This window comes from Cyprinus carpio, chromosome B13 (assembly GCF_018340385.1).
Source record: "Cyprinus carpio isolate SPL01 chromosome B13, ASM1834038v1, whole genome shotgun sequence".
NCBI lineage: Eukaryota > Metazoa > Chordata > Actinopteri > Cypriniformes > Cyprinidae > Cyprinus > Cyprinus carpio.
This window is the reverse complement of record NC_056609.1, coordinates 9182708-9199336: the sequence shown is the minus strand read 5'-3', so window position 1 is coordinate 9199336 and position 16629 is coordinate 9182708. Positions and strand designations below refer to the sequence as shown.

Sequence of the window (16629 nt, the reverse complement as noted above, 5' to 3'; positions counted from 1 at the left end):
GTTACTTTGTTATCTAAGTGAGTGAAAATGAACAGACACGCCTCATCCTGTATAGTGAGAAAACCACTTGATTTCAAAACACATGTAGATGTATTGAATGACTTGATCATGTAATGTGGGATTTTATCTGCTGAAAATGTTCACACTGTTTATTATCTACTAAAGAAAAGTCTGATTACTTAGAAAATAATGAAAACCCTTAACCTCAAGTACGCTTCAGCAATCATCAATAATATACAGGAAGTGGAAAAAAAAATGCATTCCTGTATATGAGCAGCAAAATCACCCAGTTACAGTATGTCATTCTGTCACTCACTGTTTCTCTCTGTTCCTGTTTGTTTTTAAGACTTCCTACAGTATTGCACTGAAAGATATTTACCTGCTGTGTATTAGTGGTGGATCTCAGCCTGTCTGACAAACATCTAGACGTGGATGAAAGAAAACTGCCTTAAACTTAACCTAGCAAATCCCTTCAAATCAAGAAACAGGCCAAGTTTTTTTTTTTTTTTTTTTTTTTGAGCACTTAGTTGTGAAGTTGCAATGGAGATAGCAACAGATCTTTTCTTCCATATTGTAATGCTCATTGCACATCCAAGTGAAGCAGATTTTTAAAAAAGACAAAAATATTTAGGATGAATTGTTTTATTGCCTAAACGTAAAAAGCAAAAATAGTAACCCCCAAAAAAGGTTAGTAACCTGCTACAATCACCTAATAACCAACCAAAACTTCATTCTGTTTTATTATATCTGATGGTTTATTTGAAAGCTTTTATGTCTGACTGTAGAGCAACACTGGCCTTGACACATTTTTATTTATGTAGTAATCAGGCATGTGATCAGTTATAAGGCTGAAAAAAAGGAAGGAAGAAAGTCTGCACCCTCAAATTGTGTGCATTAATTAATTATTTTACACAAGCACAAATCAGGCACTTTTAACTTACAGTATATCAAGTATTATTTAGCCTTAGCTGCAAACGTTCATATACATTTTCTGGTATTCCTGTCTTGATCTTTCACCTTTCTCTTGCCATCAGTTGTCTTGACAGAAGCCCCTTTCTCACACTAATACCAGTAAATTGCCATAAAATTACCAGAATGACTGGTTGTATTCACTGGTAAATATAAAAATACTCGCTTCACACAGGCAATGACATTCACACATCGGTTTAAAATCAGAAGTAAATTCTGTGACATCATTTAACATTTAAATGACCTCCAAATGGCTGTGCCTCCTGGTGTTGTGTTTGTAAACACGGAGGAGCATATGCGATGTTGTTATTTTTGTGTCAAATGTTCACATTCATGCAGCTGCTTTTGGCCCAGAGACATCGTATGATGACTTCAAACTGAACTACATAGCGTGGAGTAAATGAGTCATCTTTGTCAGAATCTTATGATTGGCCCAGACATCTTACATCAGCATGTTCTGAACTCGTATGTGCTCATACCAGTAATTTCAGTCCACGTTCACACAGAGCAGATTAGACAACTTTAACAGTTTTAACAATTGTCAATGTGAAGCAGCCCTGCTCATCACTGCTCATTCCTAGTTGGCAAGGACCCTGTTTGCAAAAAATGTGACAGTATTCTTTTGTTTTCTGTCAGTGTTTACTGGCCTTGTCTGCAGAAATGCTCTCATGAATTTATCTGTAGCCATTTTTAAATTCTTCCATTATTAATGAGATTCGGAATACAAAACACAAGGTGAACCAGCGCGGTGAACTCATGCATACCACAGGGTATAAAACTGGCAGTGTGCTGTTATCATATTATTTTAACACACCGCTTTATCATAACTTTCTCAGAAACATGAAAAACAAAGACCAGAAACCACAAAGACGCCAAGTCAATTAACAGCCTTGGTATCTAGAGTGCTCGGTTTTAAAATTAAGAGCTGCTAGGCTCATGAAGACAGTGGCAGAAAAGTTGATTGTCTTTACTAATAACTATTTATCACTTCCGATCTGCCAGTCACAACAAACATGAGCACTTTAGGTCTTTACGCTGTCTTCAGCAGCCATTAACCAAATTTTCTATTTCCATCTATTGCCATAATGGATTCTGTAAATTAGAAATGGCAGATGAAATAGAGGCAGCCAGCTCGTACACATTTTACAGCCAGGTCTTTGCTCTTCTAGCTGTAAAAATAAAAGCAACAAGCCTGAAGTGTAGATTTTAAATTGAAAGTGAAGAAGCAATCGATCAATTAGAGAGACTCATTCGGAGTAGTCTGTGTTTAGCTCTCTCAGATCAGTAGCCAAGTGGCAGTAATTGAAAATGTCCATTTCTAAATGGCACCATTGATCAGGTGAAAGCGGGAGATAACTGCTGTGACAGATGACTAGTCATCTGCCACAACATTTATAAAGGAAGAGAGAATGGTTGACTGCAGCAATGTACATTTAACAGTTTTGTGAAAGTAAAAGCGCACGACGCACACTGTTAGACATTTCAAAGGGTTTTTACAGTAATTTACTGGCAACACTGTTACCAGTGAGTTACTGTAATTAAGATTTACAAACTGTATTTGGCTTCCAGTTGCAAACATTACCTTACCGTACTACTGGCATTCAGTTAAAACAGACACAATAATTACAAAATATCAAATTATTTAAAACATTGCATGTATAACACAAACTCAGTCTTTCAATGCTGGAACAGTTCTTCTTCATTTCTCCTGTCTTAGGACATTTTGCAGTGCATTGTTGTATCTGGATTTATCCTTACAAAGAATCTTTAGGCAACAAACATAATGGGGAAAGAATAGCCATCTGCAAAACCCAGGTGCTGTCCAAAATTTGGCCACCACCTTTGCTCACCATCCACTTTGTTAGTTACAGAAATGACTTCTCTGAAAAACAAGTAGAAATGGCACACTTTTAAAAGGCAATCCCCATATAATACACAAATCTCTCAAAACCATAGTTGTACTCTTATCATGAATTATCGGTCTCAGGGTGGCTGGCCTGCTCTTGTCTTTCTTGATGCTTCATTGCAATTGCCTTTAAAACTCAAATACAAAAAAATGCAGTCAATCTTAAATTCCATTAAAAACTATAACATTCTAAAACCAGAAAGGCAGCTAGCCATAAAACTTGTTTAACCTAGCTAACATACAATTTTATTTTCTCAATAGGCTACTGGCCAACATTAACTTAAGAGTAATTAACTTAATGTTAAAACAAGATAAACTTTGCTTGTAAATGCTGGGTAAATGTTACTAGGTTAAACTGGTGTGCAAAAATGTTGACACACGTACATATTTTTACCTTGCCTACTGGTCTTATTCTCTCATAAGGTGCATCGGCACACAGCGCAGATGTTCTCCAGAACTCTTCCACTCTCACGGGTTCATCCCCGGGCAAAACCCACGATGCTTCCATGTCTTCACGAAGCGGAGCCAGGTGAAAGTGTAAATCCTGGCGCAGCGCGACTCAAGACAATATAGAACCCATTATAATATCTACAGTGTAGTATGCGGACAGTAAAGTGATGCCCTGGTATAGTTATAACATACAGATGTACTCCAAGCACTCGTGCTGTTTCTGACACGAAGGACAAACAGATTTTCCAATCATTACAAGCGATGTAACATCCATTGTAGTCAGTCCAAAGCATAGGTCCCAAGCTGTTGTGGCGCTGTACAGTACACATGGTTAAGTCAAATATTGTCAATCCAAATGTGAGAACTGAAAAAAATAAAGCAACCTCAAAAGAAAGGTGCCAAAGAGGTTGTTGCGGCAAATACAATAGAATACAGCAATTATAAAATACAGTAAGTCACTGTATGTGGGGTTTGACGTCACAGAAAATTCCCATGATGCAAAGGGCATTACAGTTATTGACTGTAAAGCGAATTTGTAGTATTATACTGGTGATATACAGTAAATAACTGTAGAAATTACAGAAATGTCTAACAGTGCAGGAATAATCCAAAAACAGCCTTTAATGATATACCCACACAAGAAACAGAAGGAATCCAGGAGCAAGAGGCAGCACAACCTGTAGACAAAACAATAGCAGCCAAAGGGCCAGGGCAGAACACAGGACTTAAGTACTGAAAATGTAATTAGGGAGAACTGAAACAGGTGTGGAGCTAATTAATCAAAAACCATTAAATATAACAATAAAAATAATTTCCACTTTTTCCACTCAGAACTTTTCAGCAGTTAATAGTGACCCAGCTGCTGAACTACTATGAGAATGAAACAAAATACCATGAAAGTGGTTTTGAGATCAAATTTCTGAAATCTTATTTAAATCAGATTGACAAATGGTATGCAAAGTTTCTAAAGTCATCAGCGCAGGTTCTTAAATGTTTAACCAAATATGCAGAATGGAGATTTGAGAGCTGCATCAGATTTTCTGCCAATAAAAGACTTCTCTATCTGTTCCTGTATAGTACAGTGAAACAGATTACGTTTTGTGGTGCTTTGTGGAGTTTGACTGCCATGGCCATGGTCACCCAACTAAACACCATTTTGGTCAGTCTGGGATGTCAACCAGCTTGGGTAGCCTGGGAGACCATCTTAAACCAGCAAACCAGCTTAGGCTGGTTTGAGGCCTGACCATACAAACATACAAAAAAAAAAAAAAAAAAAAAAAAAACAGCATGAAGATGCTGATTCAGATGGCACTTTTAAAACAGCTGAATACCCTTTACTCCAGGACACAAAACACTGAACTTAGGTTTCTGACACCCACTTGTCAATGAGAAGAAAATAGTTCAAACAGCTGTTCAGATTTTTGTATTTCCTTTGGTGTTCATCAAATAACATCTAATACAAGAGTAGAGAGACAACTCCTATTTTTTGTCATTTAGCAAAATATTCTATTGGCAAACGCCATCAAATCTAGATTGCTTTTATGTAACTGCAATGGCTCTGTGCAAGTGACCAAAAGAATGAATCCTATTGGTTGGTCAGTTTTCTTAACAGTGCGATAGAAAGGAGATTAGAACAGCTCTCCATAAAAAAGACAATATGGGAATATTCACACTCAAATAAATAAATAATAATAATAAGAATAATAATAAAAACAGTGCTGGTTAAATATTTGACAGGACACATACTGGGTTATTTTGAACCAGCTGGTTGAATCAAATGTTTGACCCAACATGATGGGTTGTTTTATTTAACTCTGCAATTACTTAAAAATTACTATATTACCGACTTAAAATGGGTTGGAAACTAGAAATCACACACAGAGTTACTAGAGCCAACAGTAATAACCAATAACCAAAAGATGAACATTAATTAATAAGCAAGAACACCCATGGACACAAATATGACTAATTTAATTTATTTGGATGAATACTGCCTTTTACCATATTACATATATTTTAAGTTGTTTAACAAGCATTTTAATAATTAGAAATGTAACATTTAAAAGTAAAGTGTTTAAATCTAAGTGTATTCAACTGTTCTCTGTTATCCATTTTCACTGAAATAGTGCTGATTATCAAAATCTGAGCCAGTGATAGGCTGCTGCTCGATGAGGGAACCTGCACATAACATATTTTGTTAGAGTGAGGGGGAGGGGTGTATAATTTTAGCTGTCAGTGAGATTGACCCAGCCACTTACCCAACAGCTGGGTAACACAAAAACCACCCAACACTGGATAAAAACAACCCAACATACTGTATCAAACAGGCTCAACACAGCGGCCGGGTCGCAAAAATAACCCAGTATTTTTAAGAGTTCATGTCAATGTGATAAGATGCATTAAGATCTGTTAATTCAAGGCGTTTATCACACCTAATATTCATATTTAAAGACTTTTTTTTTTTTTTTTTTGCATTGACCTTTTGTGTTATATGGAAATAATAATAGCATATAGGTTTTCTGTGTGAACTGTTTGTGTACTGGTAAAATTATGTCTCTATAGTTAGGTCTTGTTAGTTTGGTATGTTGTAGTCCAAACATTTAGATTATATAGTTTGAGATGTTTACAGTGTAAGGTTTTCTCAAGCTTCACACCATAACCACATACTGACATGGTTTGTCACCTCTCTATTGGCTTTTGCAGCAGTGTAGTGCGTTTAGATGGCAGAACTTTGGCAGTGGATAAAGTGACTTTAATTTCCTTTTGGACAGGAAGGAGCATCCATTCAGTAGGCTAACTGCAATGAATTCATTGTGTATCTGTGCTGGTCTTATCTCACTGTTCATGGCTAGTGGGAGGCAGACTGTGTGTACCAGAGATACTGCTGACTCATAAGCAAGGCTAACACAGAACGCAAACAAAAGTGCTCTATTTCTCTCCCTCTAGCTCATGAAACCAACACATACACGTTAGGACTCTCTCTCTCACACACACACACACACACGCACGCACGCACGCACGCACACACACACACACACACACACACACACACACACACAGTTCTGGAAATAGAAACCCACATACTATAGATGGGCCGACAGTCTGGTGGAGTGAATCAGATAATCCCTCTAGCGTGCTGAAGCTGATAAGAGCAGTGCAAGCTAGAACTTTTGGTGATCATGTTTCAAACAGAAGCCAATTCAGAACATAGTACAATCAGAAATTACATCAAGGATGTATGCGTTACCAGAAGAGTCATAATCATACTGCTAGACACGAGAGTGCTTATAAGTAATTGTACTAAATGTAATGAAAAATTAGAGGGTCAAAGAATAAAAGCAGATGCACTTTCCTCATCGTGGTGCGAAATATGGTAAGACTGACTATAACACTTGAATCATCACAAAAAATCCAAGTTGAGGGGGGTTTTAAATGAAAGTGCATATACTTTTTCACGCAAGTAAATACATACAAAAGAGGGCATGTGTTTTCACCTTGAAAACAGAAATCCGTTCAACTAAGGAGGTAACCATAGAAACAGTAGGCTGCTTGAGCACTCGTGGTAGGACGGAATATTTTCAAAACAAAAATATTGTTATTATTTATCTTATTACCTTTCACTGCCATTCATTATAGATCTGTTTATGACAAAAACATTACAAAATATATATTTGGCTAAATGTTGTAGGGCTGCCAAAAGAGAATTATTAGGGTGTGCACCTTGATTTCTTCTTGAATGTCGCTGTACATTTCACCTACGCTGCCTACAATATATAAAAACAAGCTTGGAGGCATCCACTGTTTGGACTTTAAAAGGATTTTTTACACCATCTCTCCAGAATTGCTTGAGCTCAGACACATCCTTATCAATAACAATCACAGCTCTCACCTTGCTGAGCTCCTACAGTGAAAAGAGTACAAAAAACAAAACAAAACAAAAACACATCTTATCAGAGTCCATCATATCCAAAAACCAGCCACTTTTAAATCTTTACTATTCCTAATAATAAGGTTATTTTGAAGGTGAAATGTGTGTTCCCAGAAGTCAGGTGTATTTGTATGGGATCAGAATCCCGCCAAATGTATTGCAGTAATGGATAAAAAAAAAAGAAAAAAAGTGAGAAACCAAAATTTAAAAACGCAAGTAAAATATATTGCACAAAATTTGTAAAATGAAAGCATGTTCATTTGTTCTGCGCTTGTTTTTCCAAATGTTGCAGTTAGAGTTTCATGTAAATTAGGGTGGGCTTAAGCGTTATCATTGGTCCACTAGTTCTTGATTGACAGCTCCTCCTCTAGCCAATCAGTCGAAGAGGGCGGTGACGTCACTCCAGTCCACCTCATTAGCTGCAGCGTTCACTTGTACGTGAAAATGGATAACTGTCAGCTGGGGTAATATCTTTCCATACAGGACACTGTTATATGTGTCTGCATGCCACTGTTGTACGCATATCTGGCAATCTGCTAACATTAAATGAGTACATTGATAAATTAATTATGAATGAGTGTAATGTTTCTGCATTGAAAACGCTAATATTACAGAGGAGACAGTTACAGAGGCCAGGTGGATTTGATATACACAATGATTTATTTGCATATTGTTTATTTACATAGTTACTTATATAATTGGCAAACACCATCTTATTAATGTTTTACATATATGAAGTTGGAATATACAATATGAAAGTAAAACAAGTTATTAAGTTACAAGTTATCTTCAGAGTAAGACATTAATTAATTCATTCAAATGGCTGATTCATTCAGTGAGGAATAAAGTGAATCATTCAATACAAAAGGCTGTTGTGTGTTGCTTGTAGAAGACATAACATGACAAAGAGTTTAAGATGTTACCTTGGCCTCCAGATTCCCCAGATCTCAGTCCGATTGATTCCCCAGATCAAACACATCTGATACGTGAATGCCCCACCTCACAACCTGAACCTTGTTTTGACCAGCATGACCACAGCAGTGTTTCCCAGCATTTTTTTTAGTCACGGCACCCTTTGGAAATTTGAACAAATTTGTGGCACCCTACAAAATTTATTTTGTCACAATACTTGAATTTCTAACTTTGATATGATACCTTGAAAGGTATAGATATTCAGTAAAGCAGGGAAGAACTGCGGAATATACAGTAATACAGATATTTGTAATATTATTAAAAAAAAAACGTCCATCAACGGTGGCAACCAGTAGGCTAATTTCTAATGAAGAGACCGATTTATATGACAGATTTTCATGTAGGCTTTTATTTATATGTAAACTTTGTTTAATTACTATTATAACTAGCTATTTCACAAATTTTTGCTCACTCAGTGTATTTTTGATTTTACAGTGGGGTAATGTTGTTGCAGTAGCACAAGATAGCTTGATTTCAAACTTTGAATAAGAAATGACAAGTAAGCAGTCAGTATTAAAATAAGAACAAACAAACAAATTACTAATGATATAACAAAATGATAACAATACAAATTAAATCAATAGCTTTTTAGTTTTTCAGTTAGGTCTAACAGTATATGGCTATAAGAGATTTAGTTATTATTATTATTATTATTATTATTTTTTTTTACCTTTTATATCCAAATAATGTTTAGTCCAAGAAAGCTATTATTATCAGAACACGTGAGCATGACAAAGCAGTTAGCAGATCAATGAATGAGAGGGCAGCGTTACCAGAGTTGCCCATATACCACATCATGTTACAGCACAGTAGGGCTGTTGCAAACAGAAACAATACTGTACCACATACATGTTTCCTGTCGGCATGATTTTTAAGTGGACTTTGCTATTCCAATGAGCATGAACGGTATGAGTGGAGCCAAGGAGCTACTGAGCGGAGCACACATGCATAGAGTGGGATAATATGCAGAGCGTCACACCACATGAAAGTGAAACCTGAGCGGTGAACTAATTTTCAGCAGCTGGAATTTCAGTGCATCTCTAATTATTGGCGACAGCAGAAATGGATATCATACAATAGATGCTTTTTTCGAACATTTTAGCAATTTAAAAATCTTAAAAAATTATTTTTTACACGGCACCCTGGTTGGGAAACACTGCTCCATACAAGTGAAACAGACAGATTGTTAGGCTTCAAAAACTAAACAAGTCCATCAGAGAGATAGCAGGAACATAAGGAGTGGCCAAATCATCAGTACATTCTGAGAAAAAAAGATCGCACTATTGAGCTGAGCAACATAAAAAGGCCTGGACGTTCACGGAGGAACGTCTTTATTTTTTTGATTAAGTTATACATAATTAAAAATATACAGTTGCATTATAAATGTTGTCATTCCAAATAAATCTTCAACATCATTAATAAATAAATAAGAAATTGTTGTTGTTTTTGTTTTTTTAGTGTTTTAGATTTTTCTCAGTATGCATTTGTTAATAGGACTTACATACATTTACCTACATTTGTTTGTTTTGTGCAGGGCATGAAAGAAGCCTGCATCAGTGAGGCCATTGACGACACCACTGTTGGGATTTACGTTCTAAAACAACATGCTTCTGATGAACCAGTGGATGTTGGTGTTGTCCTTGAAAGCATTAAAGGGATAGTTCACCCAAAAATGAAAATTATGTTATTAATTACTCACCCTCATGTTGTTCCAAACCTGTAAGACTTTCGTTCATCTTCAGAACACAAATTAAAATATTTTTGATTTCCTCCATTATGGAGAGTACCACGACGCATGCGTGTGCTTTCCTCTGCTCATAAACAAAGTGCAGGTTATGCATGTTGTACCTCACCAGTATCACGATCACGCGCATGCGTTGTGTTATTCCCCATAATGGAGGCAGAAGGTGACTCGGAGGAGAAGAATTGTTGAATAAAGTAGTTTTTTTTTTTTTTTTTCTTTGCACACAAAAAGTATTCTCGTAGCTGATCCACTGATGTCACATGGACTATTTTACGGATGTCCTTACTAGGTTTCTGGTTGGAAAATTTTAGTTACATCGCTGTCTACGAAGCATCAGAGAGCTTTCATCAAATATATCTTAATTTGTGTTCTGAAGATGAACAACGGTCTTACATGTTTATAAAGGCTGAGTAATTAATGACAAAAACTTTATTTCTGGGTGAATTATGCCTTTAAGATGCATGGTTAACCTTGGCAGTGAACTGTAACAAGCTATTGCTCTAATTGAACTTATTCACTTTGTGCCATGTTTGGATTGTTTTTTCTTCAGAATGCAGTTAGTTAGTTCTAACAGTTTAGTATTTGTATATGCACTTTTAAGTCTACTGTAACAGTTAATATTTTTACAAATGTCTTTGCTGTTCTTAATTGACACTGACAACAGTTAAAAGTAGGTTTATAAATGTCTTGCCATCCTTAATCCAATTTGACAATACATTATGTAATCTTGTTTGAAGTTAAAGTTTTTTTGTTTGTTTTTCTTGTGTAATCAATTAATGGCAACTGTGCTCAGTTCTCCATTTGTAAACTTGACAACTCTATATATATATATAGTACCAACTCTTGCTTTTTGCCTCTGTCAATGCCAGTATGCAATTTTATAATTTTGATTTTGTATTCACACATTTGAACATGTCTATAGTAGGTTTACACAACCAGAGACATGATGAAATTGCTTTAGAGTTGCATAATACCTTTGACTAATATTAGCATTAAGAAATCAAGTTGGTAATAACAATCAGGAATTACAAATAATATCTTGAATCCACATGATTATTTAAATAGTCTTAACATGAATTAAATATTTTGGTTTGGCAAGCAGTAAGTCATTGAGAAAAAGAGGACAATTATGTCAGTTGAACACATTGTGATCATGTGGGACCGATGTACACATTAAAAAAGTAAATTCAAAGCACTTTTTTTTCAGTGTGTGTAATGAGTAGTCCACTGAAGGCGAGCATAGATGAACCCAAGTGCAGTTTATTTACAGAAGTGCAATCCAAACAATAAACAAAGACTTGACGAGGTATGAACAGACTTGACTCGCCAACAGCAGGTACATACGTTAATACACGACAAGGAACAATGGCAAAAACATGGCTACTTAGAACAGACAAAGATGGACACATGACAAGAACAAACCAATGGGGAACAAGGCACATGACTAAAACGACCAACAAATAAACAAAACTGATAATCCCATGACAAGACAATAAACCAATCAGAACATGAACACAAAGAACAAGAGGAACCAATAGCAAGATGACAAGAGGACAAGGGAAGCATGACACTAACAGCATGAAACTTACTACTAAATAAAAGACATGAAAACAATGAACAAGAAACAAAACCCAAAACAGACCTTACAGTGTGGAAGGCGCAGGACCATAAAATGCCTGTCCAATCATATCCCTCTGGTCCAAGAACAACAATAGGCTGTCCTACCTGCCTGTCAACGCAAAAAACGACCAGTGGTGGAAAGAGTACTGAATATTTGTACTTAAGTACAAGTACTGTTACATTGCTAAAATAATACTCAATTACAAGTAAAAGTATTGGTGTCAAAACAGCACTTAAGTAAAAGTACAAAGTACTCCTCTCAAAAACTACTCAGAGTACTAGATACTAGTTACTTTTCAGCTGGCAATATTTACCAAAAAATATTCATATCAAGGATCTGTGTTCATAATAGCAACTTTGAACAAAACCCACTTTTATTTTATTGACAAAGTACGCAAATTAGTAGTCATGATGATACAGGAATTTCTAACTTCAATACCTTGGTTGTATAGGAGTGATTAAATAGGTCCTAATATGCTCTTTTACAAAGTCTTGATTTCATTTTGGGGGGTGTACTAGAACATGCTCTCACGCTTGGTGGTTTAAAAAACACATCATTTTCCCACATAATTTACATTATAACAATACCTTCCTCCCCAGCCTGGCACAAACGGCTCGATTAGTTCCAGGTTTGATGAAAGCCCGCCTTCCGAAAAACAAAATGTGTTGTGATTGGTTAGCTGTCGCAGTGCGTTGGGATTGGCAAACAGCTCAGCCGGTGTTTCAGTACTGCCCCGCTCCTTGTCAAAGCAGCAAGTTCCCTCTGCTCTGTTATAGTTAAGGATGGCATCAATATTGCCATATCAATTCAAGCCGGATTCAGACCCTGAGAATATTAAACAAGAGGATTGCGCAGAGTGACAAAGTGGGAACTGCTCCGTCTTTTAGCAAAAGCTTATTGGCGAAACCAGCACTGTACTCCCTCATGACTCCCCTTAAAACTTGATGCTACAGCATTTCTTCATCGTCGTCTTGTCTGATTCACTCAGCCAAGTGTTTTAAGGAAGCTTGATTTCAAACTGAATTAAAAAAAAAAAAAAAAAAAAAAAAAAAAAAAAGCCAAGTACACACTCAGTAATAAAATTATAATACAAATGACCTCAATTCAGTTTGAGGTAATCAAAATATGACAACACTGAATTTTTATAAGTGTTTTTACATGACAGAGTTCTCATGTTACAATAAAACGCTCGCCACATTTGCGCGGGAATGATTAAAATTATGCAGAATACCTGCTGCAATCCCACGCAGACATTCAGACTGTAATCAACAGGAAGGGATGCATGCAAACTCACTGTCAGAGAGGAAAGAGAGACACAGATTGTATCGGTATATTCGGTAGATACTGTGGAAAATGAGTAATGGAACCGTGTCAGATATTTCAGCATTGGTATCGAAACATAGATATTTATGATAACACTACCATGTAGTTTGTTTCTCCAAGCTTTGGGTCCATAAATTACACTGAGCTCCCTCACTGTCTGATCAGCTCTTCACCTGCTGCAGCGGCGCTATTCCCGGTTCAGAGGGCTGTTATTGACTGCTGAAGTGCCTTCAAAGGTTTGCATATCAATTCAAATTGTGGGCGTACTCAGTAACAAACTATGATTTAAAAGTTACAAATTAGATTGTTTTGCTTAATTTGTACTTAAGTACAAGTAAAAGTACAGATTTTAAAATATACTCAAAAAAGTACAAGTAACGAAAAAACAACTTAATTACAGTAACGTGAGGATGGATGTTTGCTTCAAGTGATAGGCCAGGTAAGTGAAGTTATATTATATTGTTGTATGTGTGTTGTATTTCTTTACGTTGACTGACTAAAAGCAACCAAAAAGCCATTTTAAAGCGGTTAAGCACATAATAATAATAATTGGCAGGGATCCCCAGACCAACACAACTAGTGTGCCTCCTCTATTTTAAAACCCACGAGCTGCCAGTGAACCATAGTAACTTGCTCTCTGAAGATAACCTGCTCCGAAGCAGCAGCTGTTACAGGGTTAGTTCACTCCAGAACTATCAGCGCATGCGTGACATACTGACCAGAGTCCAGTGGGCTTGACAGATTGTGCACAATATTAAATATGATTACAATATAGTAATGTAATAATGTAGCCTAATATATATATATATATATATATATATATAAATATATACACACACACACACACACACACACACACATCTCTCTCTCTCTCTCTCTGTGTGTGTATGTAGTTGTATGATATGTTATTTATAAAGCGCTAATGTAAGTAATAAATAAGTTAATATATTATTCAAATATGGTTATTATATTTATTTTATTGGCATATATAACAGTTATCTGTATAAATTATAAAACACTATTATGACAAGCTAATATTTAATTTACTGTATTATATATTACATTTTATATTATCATCTCACACATGGATCGGTATTTTCTATAATGTATTTCTATAATAGAAAATACATATCTGATATATCTTCATATATAATTAGCATTAAAAAATATATATAATTTTTTTTTCTCAAGGATTAAAGATTAAACGGAGTTCAGGGTTTAACAGATGGTAAGTTAACCCTGCTTTCTGGAATAAACCACTGACAGAAAATTATCGTAGGCTTTCTTTGGTCACAAGACTATGACAACGGCTATCCTTGAAACTCTCTCACTGTACGACATAGGACCACCGATTAGGAGCCACGATCACAGAAATTGCCACGATTGTTTCATGATGCCCATCTTTCGTCTGGGACAGCTGAAAATTGTGCAGTGTGTCACGGGCTTAAGGGCACGACTGCCCCCGATTTGGGTTTATATCATAGACTGTATAAAAACATGGATGTAGTGTCTGTGACGTCACCCATAGACTGCTGAAGAGCATTTTTGAAGCTCAAAGTGTGCAGAGCGGGCCGTCGCCATTTTGGCAGCACGTCACTCAAGTAGCCACGCCCTTAATTATGCAGAATTTTAAGGCTTAATATAATTTAAACGGATGAGTTATAAAAAAATTCACCCCCTCACAGTTGTCATGAAGAGCAAAATTAGCTATATAGACCAAAATAATTTTTTGCACCAGGCTGTAAACGTTTTTTTTTCTCCTGTAAAGTTGGGCATTTTAACATGGGGAGTCTATGGGATTGACTCCCTTTTGCAGCCAGCCTCAAGCGGCCAGTCGATGAATTGCAGTTTTAGTCACTTCCTTATTGGCTTCATGAGAGAGAGCAGGAGGTTGCCGCTCAATTTATATACAGCATGCAAGTTTATGTGCATGCTCCAAGTCTTCTCTGTTTTTAATGTATCTCTGTGGCAGAAATACAGTGCCACATACTGGTCTGGCATGTATACTACATTGCTTTGAGTGGTTTCATGTGTACGCAGATATTTCTTAAGATGACACCATGTTTACGGAAGAACAAGAAAAAAAAAAAAAAAAAACGATCGGATAGGGAAAGCTCTGGCTTCATGTGGATGAGCCCTTGCTATTGCTAGCCTCTCTGAAATTGCCTATCCTACATGTAAGACAAGATTCTTACCTAACACTGCCGTACAATTATAGCTTACATGATTGGGATCATCTAATTGACTTCATATTTATTTCTGTTGGAGAATCCACACGCCACAAGAAAATACTATAGTACTGGAAAAAGGTCAAAATAATTTGAAGCATTGGAAAATACTAATACTAATACACAAGACGTAAAAACGTTTCTGGGGAAGTCGTGGCCTAATGGTTAGAGAGTTTGACTCCTAACCCTAAGGTTGTGGGTTCGAGTCTCGGGCCGGCAATACCATGACTGAGGTTCCCTTGAGCAAGGCACCGAACCCCCAACTGCTCCCCGGGCGCCGCAGCATAAATGGCTGCCCACTGCTCCGGGTGTGTGTTCACGGTGTGTGTGTGTGTGTGTGTGCACTTTGGATGGGTTAAATACAGAGCATGAATTCTGAGTATGGGTCACCATACTTGGCTGTATGTATGTCACTTTCACTTTTTTTTCCACTTTCAAACAAACTCTCTCTCTCTCTCTCTCTCTCTCTCTCTCTCTCTCTCTCACACACACACACACACACAGTGTACACAACACATCTCCATAACCTACTCAGGAAAAATTAATCCCATCCGAAAAGGGCCATATAACACATCAGGATTTGTCTGAGCTTGAGAAGTAGATTTATCATTTTTACAGAGAACAAGAACATTTTGCAATTCAGTTTATTCAACAAGTGTTGATTTCAGAGTAACTGCTATGAGCGGAGTTTGTTTTGTGAAGAATTCTTTGCACTGATTCAAACTGTGTTTTGTTTTTTTGTTTTTTCTCTGAGTCAGGCTACACCAGTCATGCTCAATAGTGTTTTCTGATTCACTATGAAGAACTAATTTGTTACAGTCATTTGTTTGTGAAGAGCACTACACTGAGTGCACTGCATGCGTGTGCAGCCTTTGAGGTCAACGTAAGGCCCTTTCACACAGGATGTGAAATGCGCTGTGCTATGAAACCCATATAGACATGCTTCTTGCTATTATTGCATGGTTTTCCCCCCCATTACACTGAAGCACTGCCATTGAAAAGCAGTCCAGGAGATACTGCATAAAAATGTATAACTATAAAATTTCTACCAAGTATTGGAGTGGCAGTTGTCAGCACATGCCCCACTGGTAGAGCTGCCTCTTTAAATGGATCTGAAAGAATGTGCCAAAAAATTCAGATTTCTGCTGCTGTTGTTTGAATAAAGTGTCAAGTTCTTATTCATGATAGTTCATGTTCCCTTGTCTGCTCATACCCCACCTTCTTCCCTCTTCATTCTGCCTCTGCACCTCTTCAGTCTACTCTGATTGGCTGTTGCATCTGAGCCCTGATAACTTTAAAGGCACTAAATGCTGAGTGTGTTCTTCATTCTCTTAATTGCATGTTTTCTTGCTGCAAATCTTCCCTCTTCAAATGCAGACAATTACAGAAGAAGCCGAGAATGTATGACTCTAAATTGCAGGTTGAATATAATTGTTGCATTTCACAATTTGCATATTATTTTCTGTCCCTCTCCTTGATCTCTCGACA

At 36.7% G+C, this 16629-nt stretch overlaps 1 long non-coding RNA gene across 1 annotated transcript; it reads right to left on the bottom strand.

The window, feature by feature from the left end:
* Window positions 1-1787: 1787 nt before the first annotated feature.
* On the bottom strand, window positions 1788-4018 carry LOC122139353. The gene is made up of 3 exons (XR_006156209.1): window positions 3962-4018; window positions 3270-3639; window positions 1788-2851 (listed from the first exon to the last, which is right to left on the bottom strand). It is a non-coding gene; the product is annotated as an uncharacterized LOC122139353 (long non-coding RNA).
* Window positions 4019-16629: the final 12611 nt, after the last annotated feature.